Here is a 19,241-nt window from a genome sequence, read left to right on the forward strand (position 1 = left end):
ATCGTGTGTGTAGTGGAGCTGGGAGGGGCAAGCATAAGGGACGAAGACGGGGGTAACATGTCGGATGCGATCATACCAGCACTAAAGCACCGGATCCCATCAGAACTCCGAAGTTAAGCGTGCTTGGGCGAGAGTAGTACTAGGATGGGTGACCTCCTGGAAAGTCCTCGTGTTGCATTCCCTTTTTAATTTTTTTTGCACCGCGTGCAAAACAAAACGCACGAGCGCGACGTATGTTTAGCACGTTTTATTATTTTGCACGTTTACGGTAAGTTTTAGCTCGCTGCTCATTATTCACGCGTCTAGCGGCTGCAAGCGTGTTCTGAAAGGGGTCGAAACCATGGTAAATAGGCACTGGTGCGGTTGAACCGTGGTAAAACTCGTCTCCGTAGTTGAGCGGGAGCGGCCAAAGGAATGTGCAATCGTGTGTGTAGTGGAGCTGGGAGGGGCAAGCATAAGGGACGAAGACGGGGGTAACATGTCGGATGCGATCATACCAGCACTAAAGCACCGGATCCCATCAGAACTCCGAAGTTAAGCGTGCTTGGGCGAGAGTAGTACTAGGATGGGTGACCTCCTGGAAAGTCCTCGTGTTGCATTCCCTTTTTAATTTTTTTTGCACCGCGTGCAAAACAAAACGCACGAGCGCGACGTATGTTTAGCACGTTTTATTATTTTGCACGTTTACGGTAAGTTTTAGCTCGCTGCTCATTATTCACGCGTCTAGCGGCGGCAAGCGTGTTCTGAAAGGGGTCGAAACCATGGTAAATAGGCACTGGTGCGGTTGAACCGTGGTAAAACTCGTCTCCGTAGTTGAGCGGGAGCGGCCAAAGGAATGTGCAATCGTGTGTGTAGTGGAGCTGGGAGGGGCAAGCATAAGGGACGAAGACGGGGGTAACATGTCGGATGCGATCATACCAGCACTAAAGCACCGGATCCCATCAGAACTCCGAAGTTAAGCGTGCTTGGGCGAGAGTAGTACTAGGATGGGTGACCTCCTGGGAAGTCCTCGTGGCATTCCCTTTTTAATTTTTTTTGCACCGCGTGCAAAACAAAACGCACGAGCGCGACGTATGTTTAGCACGTTTTATTATTTTGCACGTTTACGGTAAGTTTTAGCTCGCTGCTCATTATTCACGCGTCTAGCGGCGGCAAGCGTGTTCTGAAAGGGGTCGAAACCATGGTAAATAGGCACTGGCGCGGTTGAACCGTGGTAAAACTCGTCTCCGTAGTTGAGCGGGAGCGGCCAAAGGAATGTGCAATCGTGTGTGTAGTGGAGCTGGGAGGGGCAAGCATAAGGGACGAAGACGGGGGTAACATGTCGGATGTGATCATACCAGCACTAAAGCACCGGATCCCATCAGAACTCCGAAGTTAAGCGTGCTTGGGCGAGAGTAGTACTAGGATGGGTGACCTCCTGGGAAGTCCTCGTGTTGCATTCCCTTTTTAATTTTTTTTGCACCGCGTGCAAAACAAAACGCACGAGCGCGACGTATGTTTAGCACGTTTTATTATTTTGCACGTTTACGGTAAGTTTTAGCTCGCTGCTCATTATTCACGCGTCTAGCGGCGGCAAGCGTGTTCTGAAAGGGGTCGAAACCATGGTAAATAGGCACTGGTGCGGTTGAACCGTGGTAAAACTCGTCTCCGTAGTTGAGCAGGTGCGGCCAAAGGAATGTGCAATCGTGTGTGTAGTGGAGCTGGGAGGGGCAAGCATAAGGGACGAAGACGGGGGTAACATGTCGGATGCGATCATACCAGCACTAAAGCACCGGATCCCATCAGAACTCCGAAGTTAAGCGTGCTTGGGCGAGAGTAGTACTAGGATGGGTGACCTCCTGGGAAGTCCTCGTGTTGCATTCCCTTTTTAATTTGTTTTGCACCGCGTGCAAAACAAAACGCACGAGCGCGACGTATGTTTAGCACGTTTTATTATTTTGCACGTTTACGGTAAGTTTTAGCTCGCTGCTCATTATTCACGCGTCTAGCGGCGGCAAGCGTGTTCTGAAAGGGGTCGAAACCATGGTAAATAGGCACTGGTGCGGTTGAACCGTGGTAAAACTCGTCTCCGTAGTTGAGCGGGAGCGGCCAAAGGAATGTGCAATCGTGTGTGTAGTGGAGCTGGGAGGGGCAAGCATAAGGGACGAAGACGGGGGTAACATGTCGGATGCGATCATACCAGCACTAAAGCACCGGATCCCATCAGAACTCCGAAGTTAAGCGTGCTTGGGCGAGAGTAGTACTAGGATGGGTGACCTCCTGGGAAGTCCTCGTGTTGCATTCCTTTTTTAATTTGTTTTGCACCGCGTGCAAAACAAAACGCACGAGCGCGACGTATGTTTAGCACGTTTTATTATTTTGCACGTTTACGGTAAGTTTTAGCTCGCTGCTCATTATTCACGCGTCTAGCGGCGGCAAGCGTGTTCTGAAAGGGGTCGAAACCATGGTAAATAGGCACTGGTGCGGTTGAACCGTGGTAAAACTCGTCTCCGTAGTTGAGCGGGAGCGGCCAAAGGAATGTGCAATCGTGTGTGTAGTGGAGCTGGGAGGGGCAAGCATAAGGGACGAAGACGGGGGTAACATGTCGGATGCAATCATACCAGCACTAAAGCACCAGATCCCATCAGAACTCCGAAGTTAAGCGTGCTTGGGCGAGAGTAGTACTAGGATGGGTGACCTCCTGGGAAGTCCTCGTGTTGCATTCCCTTTTTAATTTTTTTGCACCGCGTGCAAAACAAAACGCACGAGCGCGACGTATGTTTAGCACGTTTTATTATTTTGCACGTTTACGGTAAGTTTTAGCTCGCTGCTCATTATTCACGCGTCTAGCGGCGGCAAGCGTGTTCTGAAAGGGGTCGAAACCATGGTAAATAGGCACTGGTGCGGTTGAACCGTGGTAAAACTCGTCTCCGTAGTTGAGCAGGTGCGGCCAAAGGAATGTGCAATCGTGTGTGTAGTGGAGCTGGGAGGGGCAAGCATAAGGGACGAAGACGGGGGTAACATGTCGGATGCGATCATACCAGCACTAAAGCACCGGATCCCATCAGAACTCCGAAGTTAAGCGTGCTTGGGCGAGAGTAGTACTAGGATGGGTGACCTCCTGGGAAGTCCTCGTGTTGCATTCCCTTTTTAATTTTTTTTGCACCGCGTGCAAAACAAAACGCACGAGCGCGACGTATGTTTAGCACGTTTTATTATTTTGCACGTTTACGGTAAGTTTTAGCTCGCTGCTCATTATTCACGCGTCTAGCGGCGGCAAGCGTGTTCTGAAAGGGGTCGAAACCATGGTAAATAGGCACTGGTGCGGTTGAACCGTGGTAAAACTCGTCTCCGTAGTTGAGCGGGAGCGGCCAAAGGAATGTGCAATCGTGTGTGTAGTGGAGCTGGGAGGGGCAAGCATAAGGGACGAAGACGGGGGTAACATGTCGGATGCGATCATACCAGCACTAAAGCACCGGATCCCATCAGAACTCCGAAGTTAAGCGTGCTTGGGCGAGAGTAGTACTAGGATGGGTGACCTCCTGGGAAGTCCTCGTGTTGCATTCCCTTTTTAATTTTTTTTGCACCGCGTGCAAAACAAAACGCACGAGCGCGACGTATGTTTAGCACGTTTTATTATTTTGCACGTTTACGGTAAGTTTTAGCTCGCTGCTCATTATTCACGCGTCTAGCGGCGGCAAGCGTGTTCTGAAAGGGGTCGAAACCATGGTAAATAGGCACTGGTGCGGTTGAACCGTGGTAAAACTCGTCTCCGTAGTTGAGCGGGAGCGGCCAAAGGAATGTGCAATCGTGTGTGTAGTGGAGCTGGGAGGGGCAAGCATAAGGGACGAAGACGGGGGTAACATGTCGGATGCGATCATACCAGCACTAAAGCACCGGATCCCATCAGAACTCCGAAGTTAAGCGTGCTTGGGCGAGAGTAGTACTAGGATGGGTGACCTCCTGGGAGGTCCTCGTGTTGCATTCCCTTTTTAATTTTTTTTGCACCGCGTGCAAAACAAAACGCACGAGCGCGACGTATGTTTAGCACGTTTTATTATTTTGCACGTTTACGGTAAGTTTTAGCTCGCTGCTCATTATTCACGCGTCTAGCGGCGGCAAGCGTGTTCTGAAAGGGGTCGAAACCATGGTAAATAGGCACTGGTGCGGTTGAACCGTGGTAAAACTCGTCTCCGTAGTTGAGCGGGAGCGGCCAAAGGAATGTGCAATCGTGTGTGTAGTGGAGCTGGGAGGGGCAAGCATAAGGGACGAAGACGGGGGTAACATGTCGGATGCGATCATACCAGCACTAAAGCACCGGATCCCATCAGAACTCCGAAGTTAAGCGTGCTTGGGCGAGAGTAGTACTAGGATGGGTGACCTCCTGGGAAGTCCTCGTGTTGCATTCCCTTTTTAATTTTTTTTGCACCGCGTGCAAAACAAAACGCACGAGCGCGACGTATGTTTAGCACGTTTTATTATTTTGCACGTTTACGGTAAGTTTTAGCTCGCTGCTCATTATTCACGCGTCTAGCGGCGGCAAGCGTGTTCTGAAAGGGGTCGAAACCATGGTAAATAGGCACTGGTGCGGTTGAACCGTGGTAAAACTCGTCTCCGTAGTTGAGCGGGAGCGGCCAAAGGAATGTGCAATCGTGTGTGTAGTGGAGCTGGGAGGGGCAAGCATAAGGGACGAAGACGGGGGTAACATGTCGGATGCGATCATACCAGCACTAAAGCACCGGATCCCATCAGAACTCCGAAGTTAAGCGTGCTTGGGCGAGAGTAGTACTAGGATGGGTGACCTCCTGGGAAGTCCTCGTGTTGCATTCCCTTTTTAATTTGTTTTGCACCGCGTGCAAAACAAAACGCACGAGCGCGACGTATGTTTAGCACGTTTTATTATTTTGCACGTTTACGGTAAGTTTTAGCTCGCTGCTCATTATTCACGCGTCTAGCGGCGGCAAGCGTGTTCTGAAAGGGGTCGAAACCATGGTAAATAGGCACTGGTGCGGTTGAACCGTGGTAAAACTCGTCTCCGTAGTTGAGCGGGAGCGGCCAAAGGAATGTGCAATCGTGTGTGTAGTGGAGCTGGGAGGGGCAAGCATAAGGGACGAAGACGGGGGTAACATGTCGGATGCGATCATACCAGCACTAAAGCACCGGATCCCATCAGAACTCCGAAGTTAAGCGTGCTTGGGCGAGAGTAGTACTAGGATGGGTGACCTCCTGGGAAGTCCTCGTGTTGCATTCCCTTTTTAATTTTTTTTGCACCGCGTGCAAAACAAAACGCACGAGCGCGACGTATGTTTAGCACGTTTTATTATTTTGCACGTTTACGGTAAGTTTTAGCTCGCTGCTCATTATTCACGCGTCTAGCGGCGGCAAGCGTGTTCTGAAAGGGGTCGAAACCATGGTAAATAGGCACTGGTGCGGTTGAACCGTGGTAAAACTCGTCTCCGTAGTTGAGCGGGAGCGGCCAAAGGAATGTGCAATCGTGTGTGTAGTGGAGCTGGGAGGGGCAAGCATAAGGGACGAAGACGGGGGTAACATGTCGGATGCGATCATACCAGCACTAAAGCACCGGATCCCATCAGAACTCCGAAGTTAAGCGTGCTTGGGCGAGAGTAGTACTAGGATGGGTGACCTCCTGGGAAGTCCTCGTGTTGCATTCCCTTTTTAATTTTTTTTGCACCGCGTGCAAAACAAAACGCACGAGCGCGACGTATGTTTAGCACGTTTTATTATTTTGCACGTTTACGGTAAGTTTTAGCTCGCTGCTCATTATTCACGCGTCTAGCGGCGGCAAGCGTGTTCTGAAAGGGGTCGAAACCATGGTAAATAGGCACTGGTGCGGTTGAACCGTGGTAAAACTCGTCTCCGTAGTTGAGCGGGAGCGGCCAAAGGAATGTGCAATCGTGTGTGTAGTGGAGCTGGGAGGGGCAAGCATAAGGGACGAAGACGGGGGTAACATGTCGGATGCGATCATACCAGCACTAAAGCACCGGATCCCATCAGAACTCCGAAGTTAAGCGTGCTTGGGCGAGAGTAGTACTAGGATGGGTGACCTCCTGGGAGGTCCTCGTGTTGCATTCCCTTTTTAATTTTTTTTGCACCGCGTGCAAAACAAAACGCACGAGCGCGACGTATGTTTAGCACGTTTTATTATTTTGCACGTTTACGGTAAGTTTTAGCTCGCTGCTCATTATTCACGCGTCTAGCGGCGGCAAGCGTGTTCTGAAAGGGGTCGAAACCATGGTAAATAGGCACTGGTGCGGTTGAACCGTGGTAAAACTCGTCTCCGTAGTTGAGCGGGAGCGGCCAAAGGAATGTGCAATCGTGTGTGTAGTGGAGCTGGGAGGGGCAAGCATAAGGGACGAAGACGGGGGTAACATGTCGGATGCGATCATACCAGCACTAAAGCACCGGATCCCATCAGAACTCCGAAGTTAAGCGTGCTTGGGCGAGAGTAGTACTAGGATGGGTGACCTCCTGGGAAGTCCTCGTGTTGCATTCCCTTTTTAATTTTTTTTGCACCGCGTGCAAAACAAAACGCACGAGCGCGACGTATGTTTAGCACGTTTTATTATTTTGCACGTTTACGGTAAGTTTTAGCTCGCTGCTCATTATTCACGCGTCTAGCGGCGGCAAGCGTGTTCTGAAAGGGGTCGAAACCATGGTAAATAGGCACTGGTGCGGTTGAACCGTGGTAAAACTCGTCTCCGTAGTTGAGCGGGAGCGGCCAAAGGAATGTGCAATCGTGTGTGTAGTGGAGCTGGGAGGGGCAAGCATAAGGGACGAAGACGGGGGTAACATGTCGGATGCGATCATACCAGCACTAAAGCACCGGATCCCATCAGAATTCCGAAGTTAAGCGTGCTTGGGCGAGAGTAGTACTAGGATGGGTGACCTCCTGGGAAGTCCTCGTGTTGCATTCCCTTTTTAATTTTTTTTGCACCGCGTGCAAAACAAAACGCACGAGCGCGACCTATGTTTAGCACGTTTTATTATTTTGCACGTTTACGGTAAGTTTTAGCTCGCTGCTCATTATTCACGCGTCTAGCGGCGGCAAGCGTGTTCTGAAAGGGGTCGAAACCATGGTAAATAGGCACTGGCGCGGTTGAACCGTGGTAAAACTCGTCTCCGTAGTTGAGCGGGAGCGGCCAAAGGAATGTGCAATCGTGTGTGTAGTGGAGCTGGGAGGGGCAAGCATAAGGGACGAAGACGGGGGTAACATGTCGGATGCGATCATACCAGCACTAAAGCACCGGATCCCATCAGAACTCCGAAGTTAAGCGTGCTTGGGCGAGAGTAGTACTAGGATGGGTGACCTCCTGGGAAGTCCTCGTGTTGCATTCCCTTTTTAATTTTTTTTGCACCGCGTGCAAAACAAAACGCACGAGCGCGACGTATGTTTAGCACGTTTTATTATTTTGCACGTTTACGGTAAGTTTTAGCTCGCTGCTCATTATTCACGCGTCTAGCGGCGGCAAGCGTGTTCTGAAAGGGGTCGAAACCATGGTAAATAGGCACTGGCGCGGTTGAACCGTGGTAAAACTCGTCTCCGTAGTTGAGCGGGAGCGGCCAAAGGAATGTGCAATCGTGTGTGTAGTGGAGCTGGGAGGGGCAAGCATAAGGGACGAAGACGGGGGTAACATGTCGGATGCGATGATACCAGCACTAAAGCACCGGATCCCATCAGAACTCCGAAGTTAAGCGTGCTTGGGCGAGAGTAGTACTAGGATGGGTGACCTCCTGGGAAGTCCTCGTGTTGCATTCCCTTTTTAATTTTTTTTGCACCGCGTGCAAAACAAAACGCACGAGCGCGACGTATGTTTAGCACGTTTTATTATTTTGCACGTTTACGGTAAGTTTTAGCTCGCTGCTCATTATTCACGCGTCTAGCGGCGGCAAGCGTGTTCTGAAAGGGGTCGAAACCATGGTAAATAGGCACTGGTGCGGTTGAACCGTGGTAAAACTCGTCTCCGTAGTTGAGCGGGAGCGGCCAAAGGAATGTGCAATCGTGTGTGTAGTGGAGCTGGGAGGGGCAAGCATAAGGGACGAAGACGGGGGTAACATGTCGGATGCGATCATACCAGCACTAAAGCACCGGATCCCATCAGAACTCCGAAGTTAAGCGTGCTTGGGCGAGAGTAGTACTAGGATGGGTGACCTCCTGGGAAGTCCTCGTGTTGCATTCCCTTTTTAATTTTTTTTGCACCGCGTGCAAAACAAAACGCACGAGCGCGACGTATGTTTAGCACGTTTTATTATTTTGCACGTTTACGGTAAGTTTTAGCTCGCTGCTCATTATTCACGCGTCTAGCGGCGGCAAGCGTGTTCTGAAAGGGGTCGAAACCATGGTAAATAGGCACTGGTGCGGTTGAACCGTGGTAAAACTCGTCTCCGTAGTTGAGCGGGAGCGGCCAAAGGAATGTGCAATCGTGTGTGTAGTGGAGCTGGGAGGGGCAAGCATAAGGGACGAAGACGGGGGTAACATGTCGGATGCGATCATACCAGCACTAAAGCACCGGATCCCATCAAAACTCCGAAGTTAAGCGTGCTTGGGCGAGAGTAGTACTAGGATGGGTGACCTCCTGGAAAGTCCTCGTGTTGCATTCCCTTTTTAATTTTTTTTGCACCGCGTGCAAAACAAAACGCACGAGCGCGACGTATGTTTAGCACGTTTTATTATTTTGCACGTTTACGGTAAGTTTTAGCTCGCTGCTCATTATTCACGCGTCTAGCGGCGGCAAGCGTGTTCTGAAAGGGGTCGAAACCATGGTAAATAGGCACTGGTGCGGTTGAACCGTGGTAAAACTCGTCTCCGTAGTTGAGCGGGTGCGGCCAAAGGAATGTGCAATCGTGTGTGTAGTGGAGCTGGGAGGGGCAAGCATAAGGGACGAAGACGGGGGTAACATGTCGGATGCGATCATACCAGCACTAAAGCACCGGATCCCATCAGAACTCCGAAGTTAAGCGTGCTTGGGCGAGAGTAGTACTAGGATGGGTGACCTCCTGGGAAGTCCTCGTGTTGCATTCCCTTTTTAATTTTTTTTGCACCGCGTGCAAAACAAAACGCACGAGCGCGACGTACGTTTAGCACGTTTTATTATTTTGCACGTTTACGGTAAGTTTTAGCTCGCTGCTCATTATTCACGCGTCTAGCGGCGGCAAGCGTGTTCTGAAAGGGGTCGAAACCATGGTAAATAGGCACTGGCGCGGTTGAACCGTGGTAAAACTCGTCTCCGTAGTTGAGCGGGAGCGGCCAAAGGAATGTGCAATCGTGTGTGTAGTGGAGCTGGGAGGGGCAAGCATAAGGGACGAAGACGGGGGTAACATGTCGGATGCGATGATACCAGCACTAAAGCACCGGATCCCATCAGAACTCCGAAGTTAAGCGTGCTTGGGCGAGAGTAGTACTAGGATGGGGGACCTCCTGGGAAGTCCTCGTGTTGCATTCCCTTTTTAATTTTTTTTGCACCGCGTGCAAAACAAAACGCACGAGCGCGACGTATGTTTAGCACGTTTTATTATTTTGCACGTTTACGGTAAGTTTTAGCTCGCTGCTCATTATTCACGCGTCTAGCGGCGGCAAGCGTGTTCTGAAAGGGGTCGAAACCATGGTAAATAGGCACTGGCGCGGTTGAACCGTGGTAAAACTCGTCTCCGTAGTTGAGCGGGAGCGGCCAAAGGAATGTGCAATCGTGTGTGTAGTGGAGCTGGGAGGGGCAAGCATAAGGGACGAAGACGGGGGTAACATGTCGGATGCGATCATACCAGCACTAAAGCACCGGATCCCATCAGAACTCCGAAGTTAAGCGTGCTTGGGCGAGAGTAGTACTAGGATGGGTGACCTCCTGGGAAGTCCTCGTGTTGCATTCCCTTTTTAATTTTTTTTGCACCGCGTGCAAAACAAAACGCACGAGCGCGACGTATGTTTAGCACGTTTTATTATTTTGCACGTTTACGGTAAGTTTTAGCTCGCTGCTCATTATTCACGCGTCTAGCGGCGGCAAGCGTGTTCTGAAAGGGGTCGAAACCATGGTAAATAGGCACTGGCGCGGTTGAACCGTGGTAAAACTCGTCTCCGTAGTTGAGCGGGAGCGGCCAAAGGATTGTGCAATCGTGTGTGTAGTGGAGCTGAGAGGGGCAAGCATAAGGGACGAAGACGGGGGTAACATGTCGGATGCGATCATACCAGCACTAAAGCACCGGATCCCATCAGAACTCCGAAGTTAAGCGTGCTTGGGCGAGAGTAGTACTAGGATGGGTGACCTCCTGGGAAGTCCTCGTGTTGCATTCCCTTTTTAATTTTTTTTGCACCGCGTGCAAAACAAAACGCACGAGCGCGACGTATGTTTAGCACGTTTTATTATTTTGCACGTTTACGGTAAGTTTTAGCTCGCTGCTCATTATTCACGCGTCTAGCGGCGGCAAGCGTGTTCTGAAAGGGGTCGAAACCATGGTAAATAGGCACTGGTGCGGTTGAACCGTGGTAAAACTCGTCTCCGTAGTTGAGCGGGAGCGGCCAAAGGAATGTGCAATCGTGTGTGTAGTGGAGCTGGGAGGGGCAAGCATAAGGGACGAAGACGGGGGTAACATGTCGGATGCGATCATACCAGCACTAAAGCACCGGATCCCATCAGAACTCCGAAGTTAAGCGTGCTTGGGCGAGAGTAGTACTAGGATGGGTGACCTCCAGGGAAGTCCTCGTGTTGCATTTCCTTTTTAATTTTTTTTGCACCGCGTGCAAAACAAAACGCACGAGCGCGACGTACGTTTAGCACGTTTTATTATTTTGCACGTTTACGGTAAGTTTTAGCTCGCTGCTCATTATTCACGCGTCTAGCGGCGGCAAGCGTGTTCTGAAAGGGGTCGAAACCATGGTAAATAGGCACTGGTGCGGTTGAACCGTGGTAAAACTCGTCTCCGTAGTTGAGCGGGAGCGGCCAAAGGAATGTGCAATCGTGTGTGTAGTGGAGCTGGGAGGGGCAAGCATAAGGGACGAAGACGGGGGTAACATGTCGGATGCGATCATACCAGCACTAAAGCACCGGATCCCATCAGAACTCCGAAGTTAAGCGTGCTTGGGCGAGAGTAGTACTAGGATGGGTGACCTCCTGGGAAGTCCTCGTGTTGCATTCCCTTTTTATTTTTTTTTGCACCGCGTGCAAAACAAAACGCACGAGCGCGACGTATGTTTAGCACGTTTTATTATTTTGCACGTTTACGGTAAGTTTTAGCTCGCTGCTCATTATTCACGCGTCTAGCGGCGGCAAGCGTGTTCTGAAAGGGGTCGAAACCATGGTAAATAGGCACTGGTGCGGTTGAACCGTGGTAAAACTCGTCTCCGTAGTTGAGCGGGAGCGGCCAAAGGAATGTGCAATCGTGTGTGTAGTGGAGCTGGGAGGGGCAAGCATAAGGGACGAAGACGGGGGTAACATGTCGGATGCGATCATACCAGCACTAAAGCACCGGATCCCATCAGAACTCCGAAGTTAAGCGTGCTTGGGCGAGAGTAGTACTAGGATGGGTGACCTCCTGGGAAGTCCTCGTGTTGCATTCCCTTTTTAAGTTTTTTTGCACCGCGTGCAAAACAAAACGCACGAGCGCGACGTATGTTTAGCACGTTTTATTATTTTGCACGTTTACGGTAAGTTTTAGCTCGCTGCTCATTATTCACGCGTCTAGCGGCGGCAAGCGTGTTCTGAAAGGGGTCGAAACCATGGTAAATAGGCACTGGTGCGGTTGAACCGTGGTAAAACTCGTCTCCGTAGTTGAGCGGGAGCGGCCAAAGGAATGTGCAATCGTGTGTGTAGTGGAGCTGGGAGGGGCAAGCATAAGGGACGAAGACGGGGGTAACATGTCGGATGCGATCATACCAGCACTAAAGCACCGGATCCCATCAGAACTCCGAAGTTAAGCGTGCTTGGGCGAGAGTAGTACTAGGATGGGTGACCTCCTGGGAAGTCCTCGTGTTGCATTCCCTTTTTAGTTTTTTTTGCACCGCGTGCAAAACAAAACGCACGAGTGCGACCTATGTTTAGCACGTTTTATTATTTTGCACGTTTACGGTAAGTTTTAGCTCGCTGCTCATTATTCACGCGTCTAGCGGCGGCAAGCGTGTTCTGAAAGGGGTCGAAACCATGGTAAATAGGCACTGGTGCGGTTGAACCGTGGTAAAACTCGTCTCCGTAGTTGAGCGGGAGCGGCCAAAGGAATGTGCAATCGTGTGTGTAGTGGAGCTGGGAGGGGCAAGCATAAGGGACGAAGACGGGGGTAACATGTCGGATGCGATCATACCAGCACTAAAGCACCGGATCCCATCAGAACTCCGAAGTTAAGCGTGCTTGGGCGAGAGTAGTACTAGGATGGGTGACCTCCTGGGAAGTCCTCGTGTTGCATTCCCTTTTTAGTTTTTTTTGCACCGCGTGCAAAACAAAACGCACGAGCGCGACCTATGTTTAGCACGTTTTATTATTTTGCACGTTTACGGTAAGTTTTAGCTCGCTGCTCATTATTCACGCGTCTAGCGGCGGCAAGCGTATTATGAAAGGGGTCGAAACCATGGTAAATAGGCACTGGTGCGGTTGAACCGTGGTAAAACTCGTCTCCGTAGTTGAGCGGGAGCGGCCAAAGGAATGTGCAATCGTGTGTGTAGTGGAGCTGGGAGGGGCAAGCATAAGGGACGAAGACGGGGGTAACATGTCGGATGCGATCATACCAGCACTAAAGCACCGGATCCCATCAGAACTCCGAAGTTAAGCGTGCTTGGGCGAGAGTAGTACTAGGATGGGTGACCTCCTGGGAAGTCCTCGTGTTGCATTCCCTTTTTAATTTTTTTTGCACCGCGTGCAAAACAAAACGCACGAGTGCGACGTATGTTTAGCACGTTTTATTATTTTGCACGTTTACGGTAAGTTTTAGCTCGCTGCTCATTATTCACGCGTCTAGCGGCGGCAAGCGTGTTCTGAAAGGGGTCGAAACCATGGTAAATAGGCACTGGTGCGGTTGAACCGTGGTAAAACTCGTCTCCGTAGTTGAGCGGGAGCGGCCAAAGGATTGTGCAATCGTGTGTGTAGTGGAGCTGGGAGGGGCAAGCATAAGGGACGAAGACGGGGGTAACATGTCGGATGCGATCATACCAGCACTAAAGCACCGGATCCCATCAGAACTCCGAAGTTAAGCGTGCTTGGGCGAGAGTAGTACTAGGATGGGTGACCTCCTGGGAAGTCCTCGTGTTGCATTCCCTTTTTAATTTTTTTTGCACCGCGTGCAAAACAAAACGCACGAGCGCGACGTATGTTTAGCACGTTTTATTATTTTGCACGTTTACGGTAAGTTTTAGCTCGCTGCTCATTATTCACGCGTCTAGCGGCGGCAAGCGTGTTCTGAAAGGGGTCGAAACCATGGTAAATAGGCACTGGCGCGGTTGAACCGTGGTAAAACTCGTCTCCGTAGTTGAGCGGGAGCGGCCAAAGGAATGTGCAATCGTGTGTGTAGTGGAGCTGGGAGGGGCAAGCATAAGGGACGAAGACGGGGGTAACATGTCGGATGCGATCATACCAGCACTAAAGCACCGGATCCCATCAGAACTCCGAAGTTAAGCGTGCTTGGGCGAGAGTAGTACTAGGATGGGTGACCTCCTGGGAAGTCCTCGTGTTGCATTCCCTTTTTAATTTTTTTTGCACCGCGTGCAAAACAAAACGCACGAGCGCGACGTATGTTTAGCACGTTTTATTATTTTGCACGTTTACGGTAAGTTTTAGCTCGCTGCTCATTATTCACGCGTCTAGCGGCGGCAAGCGTGTTCTGAAAGGGGTCGAAACCATGGTAAATAGGCACTGGTGCGGTTGAACCGTGGTAAAACTCGTCTCCGTAGTTGAGCGGGAGCGGCCAAAGGAATGTGCAATCGTGTGTGTAGTGGAGCTGGGAGGGGCAAGCATAAGGGACGAAGACGGGGGTAACATGTCGGATGCGATCATACCAGCACTAAAGCACCGGATCCCATCACAACTCCGAAGTTAAGCGTGCTTGGGCGAGAGTAGTACTAGGATGGGTGACCTCCTGGGAAGTCCTCGTGTTGCATTCCCTTTTTAGTTTTTTTTGCACCGCGTGCAAAACAAAACGCACGAGCGCGACGTATGTTTAGCACGTTTTATTATTTTGCACGTTTACGGTAAGTTTTAGCTCGCTGCTCATTATTCACGCGTCTAGCGGCGGCAAGCGTGTTCTGAAAGGGGTCGAAACCATGGTAAATAGGCACTGGTGCGGTTGAACCGTGGTAAAACTCGTCTCCGTAATTGAGCGGGAGCGGCCAAAGGAATGTGCAATCGTGTGTGTAGTGGAGCTGGGAGGGGCAAGCATAAGGGACGAAGACGGGGGTAACATGTCGGATGCGATCATACCAGCACTAAAGCATCGGATCCCATCAGAACTCCGAAGTTAAGCGTGCTTGGGCGAGAGTAGTACTAGGATGGGTGACCTCCTGGAAAGTCCTCGTGTTGCATTCCCTTTTTAATTTTTTTTTCACCGCGTGCAAAACAAAACGCACGAGCGCGACGTATGTTTAGCACGTTTTATTATTTTGCACGTTTACGGTAAGTTTTAGCTCGCTGCTCATTATTCACGCGTCTAGCGGCGGCAAGCGTGTTCTGAAAGGGGTCGAAACCATGGTAAATAGGCACTGGTGCGGTTGAACCGTGGTAAAACTCGTCTCCGTAGTTGAGCGGGTGCGGCCAAAGGAATGTGCAATCGTGTGTGTAGTGGAGCTGGGAGGGGCAAGCATAAGGGACGAAGACGGGGGTAACATGTCGGATGCGATCATACCAGCACTAAAGCACCGGATCCCATCAGAACTCCGAAGTTAAGCGTGCTTGGGCGAGAGTAGTACTAGGATGGGCGACCTCCTGGGAAGTCCTCGTGTTGCATTTCCTTTTTAGTTTTTTTTGCACCGCGTGCAAAACAAAACGCACGAGCGCGACGTACGTTTAGCACGTTTTATTATTTTGCACGTTTACGGTAAGTTTTAGCTCGCTGCTCATTATTCACGCGTCTAGCGGCGGCAAGCGTGTTCTGAAAGGGGTCGAAACCATGGTAAATAGGCACTGGTGCGGTTGAACCGTGGTAAAACTCGTCTCCGTAGTTGAGCGGGAGCGGCCAAAGGAATGTGCAATCGTGTGTGTAGTGGAGCTGGGAGGGGCAAGCATAAGGGACGAAGACGGGGGTAACATGTCGGATGCGATCATACCAGCACTAAAGCACCGGATCCCATCAGAACTCCGAAGTTAAGCGTGCTTGGGCGAGAGTAGTACTAGGATGGGTGACCTCCTGGGAAGTCCTCGTGTTGCATTCCCTTTTTAATTTTTTTTGCACCGCGTGCAAAACAAAACGCACGAGCGCGACGTATGTTTAGCACGTTTTATTATTTTGCACGTTTACGGTAAGTTTTAGCTCGCTGCTCATTATTCAGGCGTCTAGCGGCGGCAAGCGTGTTCTGAAAGGGGTCGAAACCATGGTAAATAGGCACTGGTGCGGTTGAACCGTGGTAAAACTCGTCTCCGTAGTTGAGCGGGAGCGGCCAAAGGAATGTGCAATCGTGTGTGTAGTGGAGCTGGGAGGGGCAAGCATAAGGGACGAAGACGGGGGTAACATGTGGGATGCGATCATACCAGCACTAAAGCACCGGATCCCATCAGAACTCCGAAGTTAAGCGTGCTTGGGCGAGAGTAGTACTAGGATGGGTGACCTCCTGGGAAGTCCTCGTGTTGCCCTTTTTAATTTTTTTTGCACCGCGTGCAAAACAAAACGCACGAGCGCGACGTATGTTTAGCACGTTTTATTATTTTGCACGTTTACGGTAAGTTTTAGCTCGCTGCTCATTATTCACGCGTCTAGCGGCGGCAAGCGTGTTCTGAAAGGGGTCGAAACCATGGTAAATAGGCACTGGCGCGGTTGAACCGTGGTAAAACTCGTCTCCGTAGTTGAGCGGGAGCGGCCAAAGGAATGTGCAATCGTGTGTGTAGTGGAGCTGGGAGGGGCAAGCATAAGGGACGAAGACGGGGGTAACATGTCGGATGCGATCATACCAGCACTAAAGCACCGGATCCCATCAGAACTCCGAAGTTAAGCGTGCTTGGGCGAGAGTAGTACTAGGATGGGTGACCTCCTGGGAAGTCCTCGTGTTGCATTCCCTTTTTAGTTTTTTTTGCACCGCGTGCAAAACAAAACGCACGAGCGCGACGTATGTTTAGCACGTTTTATTATTTTGCACGTTTACGGTAAGTTTTAGCTCGCTGCTCATTATTCACGCGTCTAGCGGCGGCAGGCGTGTTCTGAAAGGGGTCGAAACCATGGTAAATAGGCACTGGTGCGGTTGAACCGTGGTAAAACTCGTCTCCGTAGTTGAGCGGGAGCGGCCAAAGGAATGTGCAATCGTGTGTGTAGTGGAGCTGGGAGGGGCAAGCATAAGGGACGAAGACGGGGGTAACATGTCGGATGCGATCATACCAGCACTAAAGCATCGGATCCCATCAGAACTCCGAAGTTAAGCGTGCTTGGGCGAGAGTAGTACTAGGATGGGTGACCTCCTGGAAAGTCCTCGTGTTGCATTCCCTTTTTAATTTTTTTTGCACCGCGTGCAAAACAAAACGCACGAGCGCGACGTATGTTTAGCACGTTTTATTATTTTGCACGTTTACGGTAAGTTTTAGCTCGCTGCTCATTATTCACGCGTCTAGCGGCGGCAAGCGTGTTCTGAAAGGGGTCGAAACCATGGTAAATAGGCACTGGTGCGGTTGAACCGTGGTAAAACTCGTCTCCGTAGTTGAGCGGGTGCGGCCAAAGGAATGTGCAATCGTGTGTGTAGTGGAGCTGGGAGGGGCAAGCATAAGGGACGAAGACGGGGGTAACATGTCGGATGCGATCATACCAGCACTAAAGCACCGGATCCCATCAGAACTCCGAAGTTAAGCGTGCTTGGGCGAGAGTAGTACTAGGATGGGTGACCTCCTGGGAAGTCCTCGTGTTGCATTTCCTTTTTAGTTTTTTTTGCACCGCGTGCAAAACAAAACGCACGAGCGCGACGTACGTTTAGCACGTTTTATTATTTTGCACGTTTACGGTAAGTTTTAGCTCGCTGCTCATTATTCACGCGTCTAGCGGCGGCAAGCGTGTTCTGAAAGGGGTCGAAACCATGGTAAATAGGCACTGGTGCGGTTGAACCGTGGTAAAACTCGTCTCCGTAGTTGAGCGGGAGCGGCCAAAGGAATGTGCAATCGTGTGTGTAGTGGAGCTGGGAGGGGCAAGCATAAGGGACGAAGACGGGGGTAACATGTCGGATGCGATCATACCAGCACTAAAGCACCGGATCCCATCAGAACTCCGAAGTTAAGCATGCTTGGGCGAGAGTAGTACTAGGATGGGTGACCTCCTGGGAAGTCCTCGTGTTGCATTCCCTTTTTAATTTTTTTTGCACCGCGTGCAAAACAAAACGCACGAGCGCGACGTATGTTTAGCACGTTTTATTATTTTGCACGTTTACGGTAAGTTTTAGCTCGCTGCTCATTATTCACGCGTCTAGCGGCGGCAAGCGTGTTCTGAAAGGGGTCGAAACCATGGTAAATAGGCACTGGTGCGGTTGAACCGTGGTAAAACTCGTCTCCGTAGTTGAGCGGGAGCGGCCAAAGGAATGTGCAATCGTGTGTGTAGTGGAGCTGGGAGGGGCAAGCATAAGGGACGAAGACGGGGGTAACATGTCGGATGCGATCATACCAGCACTAAAGCACCGGATCCCATCAGAACTCCGAAGTTAAGCGTGCTTGGGCGAGAGTAGTACTAGGATGGGTGACCTCCTGGGAAGTCCTCGTGTTGCATTCCCTTTTTAATTTTTTTTGCACCGCGTGCAAAACAAAACGCACGAGCGCGACGTATGTTTAGCACGTTTTATTATTTTGCACGTTTACGGTAAGTTTTAGCTCGCTGCTCATTATTCACGCGTCTAGCGGCGGCAAGCGTGTTCTGAAAGGGGTCGAAACCATGGTAAATAGGCACTGGTGCGGTTGAACCGTGGTAAAACTCGTCTCCGTAGTTGAGCGGGAGCGGCCAAAGGAATGTGCAATCGTGTGTGTAGTGGAGCTGGGAGGGGCAAGCATAAGGGACGAAGACGGGGGTAACATGTCGGATGCGATCATACCAGCACTAAAGCACCGGATCCCATCAGAACTCCGAAGTTAAGCGTGCTTGGGCGAGAGTAGTACTAGGATGGGTGACCTCCTGGGAAGTCCTCGTGTTGCATTCCCTTTTTAATTTTTTTTGCACCGCGTGCAAAACAAAACGCACGAGCGCGACGTACGTTTAGCACGTTTTATTATTTTGCACGTTTACGGTAAGTTTTAGCTCGCTGCTCATTATTCACGCGTCTAGCGGCGGCAAGCGTGTTCTGAAAGGGGTCGAAACCATGGTAAATAGGCACTGGTGCGGTTGAACCGTGGTAAAACTCGTCTCCGTAGTTGAGCGGGAGCGGCCAAAGGAATGTGCAATCGTGTGTGTAGTGGAGCTGGGAGGGGCAAGCATAAGGGACGAAGACGGGGGTAACATGTCGGATGCGATCATACCAGCACTAAAGCACCGGATCCCATCAGAACTCCGAAGTTAAGCGTGCTTGGGCGAGAGTAGTACTAGGATGGGTGACCTCCTGGGAAGTCCTCGTGTTGCATTCCCTTTTTAATTTTTTTTGCACCGCGTGCAAAACAAAACGCACGAGCGCGACGTATGTTTAGCACGTTTTATTATTTTGCACGTTTACGGTAAGTTTTAGCTCGCTGCTCATTATTCACGCGTCTAGCGGCGGCAAGCGTGTTCTGAAAGGGGTCGAAACCATGGTAAATAGGCACTGGTGCGGTTGAACCGTGGTAAAACTCGTCTCCGTAGTTGAGCGGGAGCGGCCAAAGGAATGTGCAATCGTGTGTGTAGTGGAGCTGGGAGGGGCAAGCATAAGGGACGAAGACGGGGGTAACATGTCGGATGCGATCATACCAGCACTAAAGCACCGGATCCCATCAGAACTCCGAAGTTAAGCGTGCTTGGGCGAGAGTAGTACTAGGATGGGTGACCTCCTGGGAAGTCCTCGTGTTGCATTCCCTTTTTAATTTTTTTTGCACCGCGTGCAAAACAAAACGCACGAGCGCGACGTATGTTTAGCACGTTTTATTATTTTGCACGTTTACGGTAAGTTTTAGCTCGCTGCTCATTATTCACGCGTC

The 19,241-nt window shown here is 50.8% G+C and overlaps 46 non-coding genes across 46 annotated transcripts; all 46 read left to right on the forward strand.

Moving 5' to 3' along the window:
* The first annotated feature begins 62 nt into the window (after nt 1-62).
* On the forward strand, nt 63-181 carry LOC141039424 (5S ribosomal RNA). Its single transcript, XR_012200353.1, has one exon. It is a non-coding gene; the product is annotated as a 5S ribosomal RNA (ribosomal RNA).
* A 302-nt stretch (nt 182-483) lies between these two features.
* LOC141039425 (5S ribosomal RNA) lies at nt 484-602 on the forward strand. Its single transcript, XR_012200354.1, has one exon. It is a non-coding gene; the product is annotated as a 5S ribosomal RNA (ribosomal RNA).
* A 302-nt stretch (nt 603-904) lies between these two features.
* On the forward strand, nt 905-1,021 carry LOC141039906 (5S ribosomal RNA). The gene has a single exon (XR_012200839.1). It is a non-coding gene; the product is annotated as a 5S ribosomal RNA (ribosomal RNA).
* Nucleotides 1,022-1,323: 302 nt separating this feature from the next.
* Nucleotides 1,324-1,442, forward strand: LOC141040458 (5S ribosomal RNA). The gene has a single exon (XR_012201361.1). It is a non-coding gene; the product is annotated as a 5S ribosomal RNA (ribosomal RNA).
* A 302-nt stretch (nt 1,443-1,744) lies between these two features.
* On the forward strand, nt 1,745-1,863 carry LOC141040294 (5S ribosomal RNA). Its single transcript, XR_012201198.1, has one exon. It is a non-coding gene; the product is annotated as a 5S ribosomal RNA (ribosomal RNA).
* Nucleotides 1,864-2,165: 302 nt separating this feature from the next.
* Nucleotides 2,166-2,284, forward strand: LOC141040295 (5S ribosomal RNA). Its single transcript, XR_012201199.1, has one exon. It is a non-coding gene; the product is annotated as a 5S ribosomal RNA (ribosomal RNA).
* Nucleotides 2,285-2,586: 302 nt separating this feature from the next.
* LOC141039364 (5S ribosomal RNA) lies at nt 2,587-2,705 on the forward strand. The gene has a single exon (XR_012200293.1). It is a non-coding gene; the product is annotated as a 5S ribosomal RNA (ribosomal RNA).
* A 301-nt stretch (nt 2,706-3,006) lies between these two features.
* LOC141040296 (5S ribosomal RNA) lies at nt 3,007-3,125 on the forward strand. The gene has a single exon (XR_012201200.1). It is a non-coding gene; the product is annotated as a 5S ribosomal RNA (ribosomal RNA).
* A 302-nt stretch (nt 3,126-3,427) lies between these two features.
* LOC141040298 (5S ribosomal RNA) lies at nt 3,428-3,546 on the forward strand. Its single transcript, XR_012201202.1, has one exon. It is a non-coding gene; the product is annotated as a 5S ribosomal RNA (ribosomal RNA).
* A 302-nt stretch (nt 3,547-3,848) lies between these two features.
* On the forward strand, nt 3,849-3,967 carry LOC141040442 (5S ribosomal RNA). Its single transcript, XR_012201345.1, has one exon. It is a non-coding gene; the product is annotated as a 5S ribosomal RNA (ribosomal RNA).
* A 302-nt stretch (nt 3,968-4,269) lies between these two features.
* On the forward strand, nt 4,270-4,388 carry LOC141040299 (5S ribosomal RNA). Its single transcript, XR_012201203.1, has one exon. It is a non-coding gene; the product is annotated as a 5S ribosomal RNA (ribosomal RNA).
* A 302-nt stretch (nt 4,389-4,690) lies between these two features.
* Nucleotides 4,691-4,809, forward strand: LOC141040300 (5S ribosomal RNA). Its single transcript, XR_012201204.1, has one exon. It is a non-coding gene; the product is annotated as a 5S ribosomal RNA (ribosomal RNA).
* A 302-nt stretch (nt 4,810-5,111) lies between these two features.
* LOC141040301 (5S ribosomal RNA) lies at nt 5,112-5,230 on the forward strand. The gene has a single exon (XR_012201205.1). It is a non-coding gene; the product is annotated as a 5S ribosomal RNA (ribosomal RNA).
* Nucleotides 5,231-5,532: 302 nt separating this feature from the next.
* On the forward strand, nt 5,533-5,651 carry LOC141040302 (5S ribosomal RNA). The gene has a single exon (XR_012201206.1). It is a non-coding gene; the product is annotated as a 5S ribosomal RNA (ribosomal RNA).
* A 302-nt stretch (nt 5,652-5,953) lies between these two features.
* On the forward strand, nt 5,954-6,072 carry LOC141040443 (5S ribosomal RNA). Its single transcript, XR_012201346.1, has one exon. It is a non-coding gene; the product is annotated as a 5S ribosomal RNA (ribosomal RNA).
* Nucleotides 6,073-6,374: 302 nt separating this feature from the next.
* LOC141040303 (5S ribosomal RNA) lies at nt 6,375-6,493 on the forward strand. The gene has a single exon (XR_012201207.1). It is a non-coding gene; the product is annotated as a 5S ribosomal RNA (ribosomal RNA).
* Nucleotides 6,494-6,795: 302 nt separating this feature from the next.
* Nucleotides 6,796-6,914, forward strand: LOC141039376 (5S ribosomal RNA). The gene has a single exon (XR_012200305.1). It is a non-coding gene; the product is annotated as a 5S ribosomal RNA (ribosomal RNA).
* A 302-nt stretch (nt 6,915-7,216) lies between these two features.
* On the forward strand, nt 7,217-7,335 carry LOC141040304 (5S ribosomal RNA). Its single transcript, XR_012201208.1, has one exon. It is a non-coding gene; the product is annotated as a 5S ribosomal RNA (ribosomal RNA).
* A 302-nt stretch (nt 7,336-7,637) lies between these two features.
* Nucleotides 7,638-7,756, forward strand: LOC141040507 (5S ribosomal RNA). Its single transcript, XR_012201410.1, has one exon. It is a non-coding gene; the product is annotated as a 5S ribosomal RNA (ribosomal RNA).
* Nucleotides 7,757-8,058: 302 nt separating this feature from the next.
* Nucleotides 8,059-8,177, forward strand: LOC141040305 (5S ribosomal RNA). The gene has a single exon (XR_012201209.1). It is a non-coding gene; the product is annotated as a 5S ribosomal RNA (ribosomal RNA).
* Nucleotides 8,178-8,479: 302 nt separating this feature from the next.
* On the forward strand, nt 8,480-8,598 carry LOC141039794 (5S ribosomal RNA). Its single transcript, XR_012200727.1, has one exon. It is a non-coding gene; the product is annotated as a 5S ribosomal RNA (ribosomal RNA).
* A 302-nt stretch (nt 8,599-8,900) lies between these two features.
* LOC141040306 (5S ribosomal RNA) lies at nt 8,901-9,019 on the forward strand. The gene has a single exon (XR_012201210.1). It is a non-coding gene; the product is annotated as a 5S ribosomal RNA (ribosomal RNA).
* A 302-nt stretch (nt 9,020-9,321) lies between these two features.
* On the forward strand, nt 9,322-9,440 carry LOC141039379 (5S ribosomal RNA). The gene has a single exon (XR_012200308.1). It is a non-coding gene; the product is annotated as a 5S ribosomal RNA (ribosomal RNA).
* Nucleotides 9,441-9,742: 302 nt separating this feature from the next.
* Nucleotides 9,743-9,861, forward strand: LOC141040307 (5S ribosomal RNA). The gene has a single exon (XR_012201211.1). It is a non-coding gene; the product is annotated as a 5S ribosomal RNA (ribosomal RNA).
* A 302-nt stretch (nt 9,862-10,163) lies between these two features.
* On the forward strand, nt 10,164-10,282 carry LOC141040309 (5S ribosomal RNA). The gene has a single exon (XR_012201213.1). It is a non-coding gene; the product is annotated as a 5S ribosomal RNA (ribosomal RNA).
* Nucleotides 10,283-10,584: 302 nt separating this feature from the next.
* Nucleotides 10,585-10,703, forward strand: LOC141039450 (5S ribosomal RNA). Its single transcript, XR_012200379.1, has one exon. It is a non-coding gene; the product is annotated as a 5S ribosomal RNA (ribosomal RNA).
* Nucleotides 10,704-11,005: 302 nt separating this feature from the next.
* Nucleotides 11,006-11,124, forward strand: LOC141040310 (5S ribosomal RNA). The gene has a single exon (XR_012201214.1). It is a non-coding gene; the product is annotated as a 5S ribosomal RNA (ribosomal RNA).
* A 302-nt stretch (nt 11,125-11,426) lies between these two features.
* LOC141040311 (5S ribosomal RNA) lies at nt 11,427-11,545 on the forward strand. The gene has a single exon (XR_012201215.1). It is a non-coding gene; the product is annotated as a 5S ribosomal RNA (ribosomal RNA).
* Nucleotides 11,546-11,847: 302 nt separating this feature from the next.
* Nucleotides 11,848-11,966, forward strand: LOC141040312 (5S ribosomal RNA). Its single transcript, XR_012201216.1, has one exon. It is a non-coding gene; the product is annotated as a 5S ribosomal RNA (ribosomal RNA).
* Nucleotides 11,967-12,268: 302 nt separating this feature from the next.
* Nucleotides 12,269-12,387, forward strand: LOC141040313 (5S ribosomal RNA). The gene has a single exon (XR_012201217.1). It is a non-coding gene; the product is annotated as a 5S ribosomal RNA (ribosomal RNA).
* Nucleotides 12,388-12,689: 302 nt separating this feature from the next.
* On the forward strand, nt 12,690-12,808 carry LOC141040314 (5S ribosomal RNA). Its single transcript, XR_012201218.1, has one exon. It is a non-coding gene; the product is annotated as a 5S ribosomal RNA (ribosomal RNA).
* Nucleotides 12,809-13,110: 302 nt separating this feature from the next.
* Nucleotides 13,111-13,229, forward strand: LOC141040315 (5S ribosomal RNA). The gene has a single exon (XR_012201219.1). It is a non-coding gene; the product is annotated as a 5S ribosomal RNA (ribosomal RNA).
* A 302-nt stretch (nt 13,230-13,531) lies between these two features.
* On the forward strand, nt 13,532-13,650 carry LOC141040316 (5S ribosomal RNA). Its single transcript, XR_012201220.1, has one exon. It is a non-coding gene; the product is annotated as a 5S ribosomal RNA (ribosomal RNA).
* Nucleotides 13,651-13,952: 302 nt separating this feature from the next.
* LOC141039721 (5S ribosomal RNA) lies at nt 13,953-14,071 on the forward strand. Its single transcript, XR_012200653.1, has one exon. It is a non-coding gene; the product is annotated as a 5S ribosomal RNA (ribosomal RNA).
* Nucleotides 14,072-14,373: 302 nt separating this feature from the next.
* Nucleotides 14,374-14,492, forward strand: LOC141039643 (5S ribosomal RNA). Its single transcript, XR_012200573.1, has one exon. It is a non-coding gene; the product is annotated as a 5S ribosomal RNA (ribosomal RNA).
* A 302-nt stretch (nt 14,493-14,794) lies between these two features.
* On the forward strand, nt 14,795-14,913 carry LOC141039362 (5S ribosomal RNA). The gene has a single exon (XR_012200291.1). It is a non-coding gene; the product is annotated as a 5S ribosomal RNA (ribosomal RNA).
* A 302-nt stretch (nt 14,914-15,215) lies between these two features.
* Nucleotides 15,216-15,334, forward strand: LOC141040317 (5S ribosomal RNA). The gene has a single exon (XR_012201221.1). It is a non-coding gene; the product is annotated as a 5S ribosomal RNA (ribosomal RNA).
* A 302-nt stretch (nt 15,335-15,636) lies between these two features.
* Nucleotides 15,637-15,755, forward strand: LOC141039805 (5S ribosomal RNA). Its single transcript, XR_012200738.1, has one exon. It is a non-coding gene; the product is annotated as a 5S ribosomal RNA (ribosomal RNA).
* Nucleotides 15,756-16,053: 298 nt separating this feature from the next.
* On the forward strand, nt 16,054-16,172 carry LOC141040318 (5S ribosomal RNA). Its single transcript, XR_012201222.1, has one exon. It is a non-coding gene; the product is annotated as a 5S ribosomal RNA (ribosomal RNA).
* Nucleotides 16,173-16,474: 302 nt separating this feature from the next.
* On the forward strand, nt 16,475-16,593 carry LOC141039644 (5S ribosomal RNA). The gene has a single exon (XR_012200574.1). It is a non-coding gene; the product is annotated as a 5S ribosomal RNA (ribosomal RNA).
* Nucleotides 16,594-16,895: 302 nt separating this feature from the next.
* LOC141040497 (5S ribosomal RNA) lies at nt 16,896-17,014 on the forward strand. The gene has a single exon (XR_012201400.1). It is a non-coding gene; the product is annotated as a 5S ribosomal RNA (ribosomal RNA).
* Nucleotides 17,015-17,316: 302 nt separating this feature from the next.
* Nucleotides 17,317-17,435, forward strand: LOC141039397 (5S ribosomal RNA). The gene has a single exon (XR_012200327.1). It is a non-coding gene; the product is annotated as a 5S ribosomal RNA (ribosomal RNA).
* Nucleotides 17,436-17,737: 302 nt separating this feature from the next.
* LOC141040320 (5S ribosomal RNA) lies at nt 17,738-17,856 on the forward strand. The gene has a single exon (XR_012201224.1). It is a non-coding gene; the product is annotated as a 5S ribosomal RNA (ribosomal RNA).
* Nucleotides 17,857-18,158: 302 nt separating this feature from the next.
* Nucleotides 18,159-18,277, forward strand: LOC141040321 (5S ribosomal RNA). The gene has a single exon (XR_012201225.1). It is a non-coding gene; the product is annotated as a 5S ribosomal RNA (ribosomal RNA).
* Nucleotides 18,278-18,579: 302 nt separating this feature from the next.
* On the forward strand, nt 18,580-18,698 carry LOC141040322 (5S ribosomal RNA). The gene has a single exon (XR_012201226.1). It is a non-coding gene; the product is annotated as a 5S ribosomal RNA (ribosomal RNA).
* Nucleotides 18,699-19,000: 302 nt separating this feature from the next.
* LOC141040323 (5S ribosomal RNA) lies at nt 19,001-19,119 on the forward strand. Its single transcript, XR_012201227.1, has one exon. It is a non-coding gene; the product is annotated as a 5S ribosomal RNA (ribosomal RNA).
* The last annotated feature ends 122 nt before the right edge of the window (nt 19,120-19,241 follow it).

Source organism: Aegilops tauschii, chromosome 1 (genome assembly GCF_002575655.3).
Source record: "Aegilops tauschii subsp. strangulata cultivar AL8/78 chromosome 1, Aet v6.0, whole genome shotgun sequence".
In the NCBI taxonomy this organism is placed as follows: Eukaryota; Viridiplantae; Streptophyta; class Magnoliopsida; order Poales; family Poaceae; genus Aegilops; species Aegilops tauschii.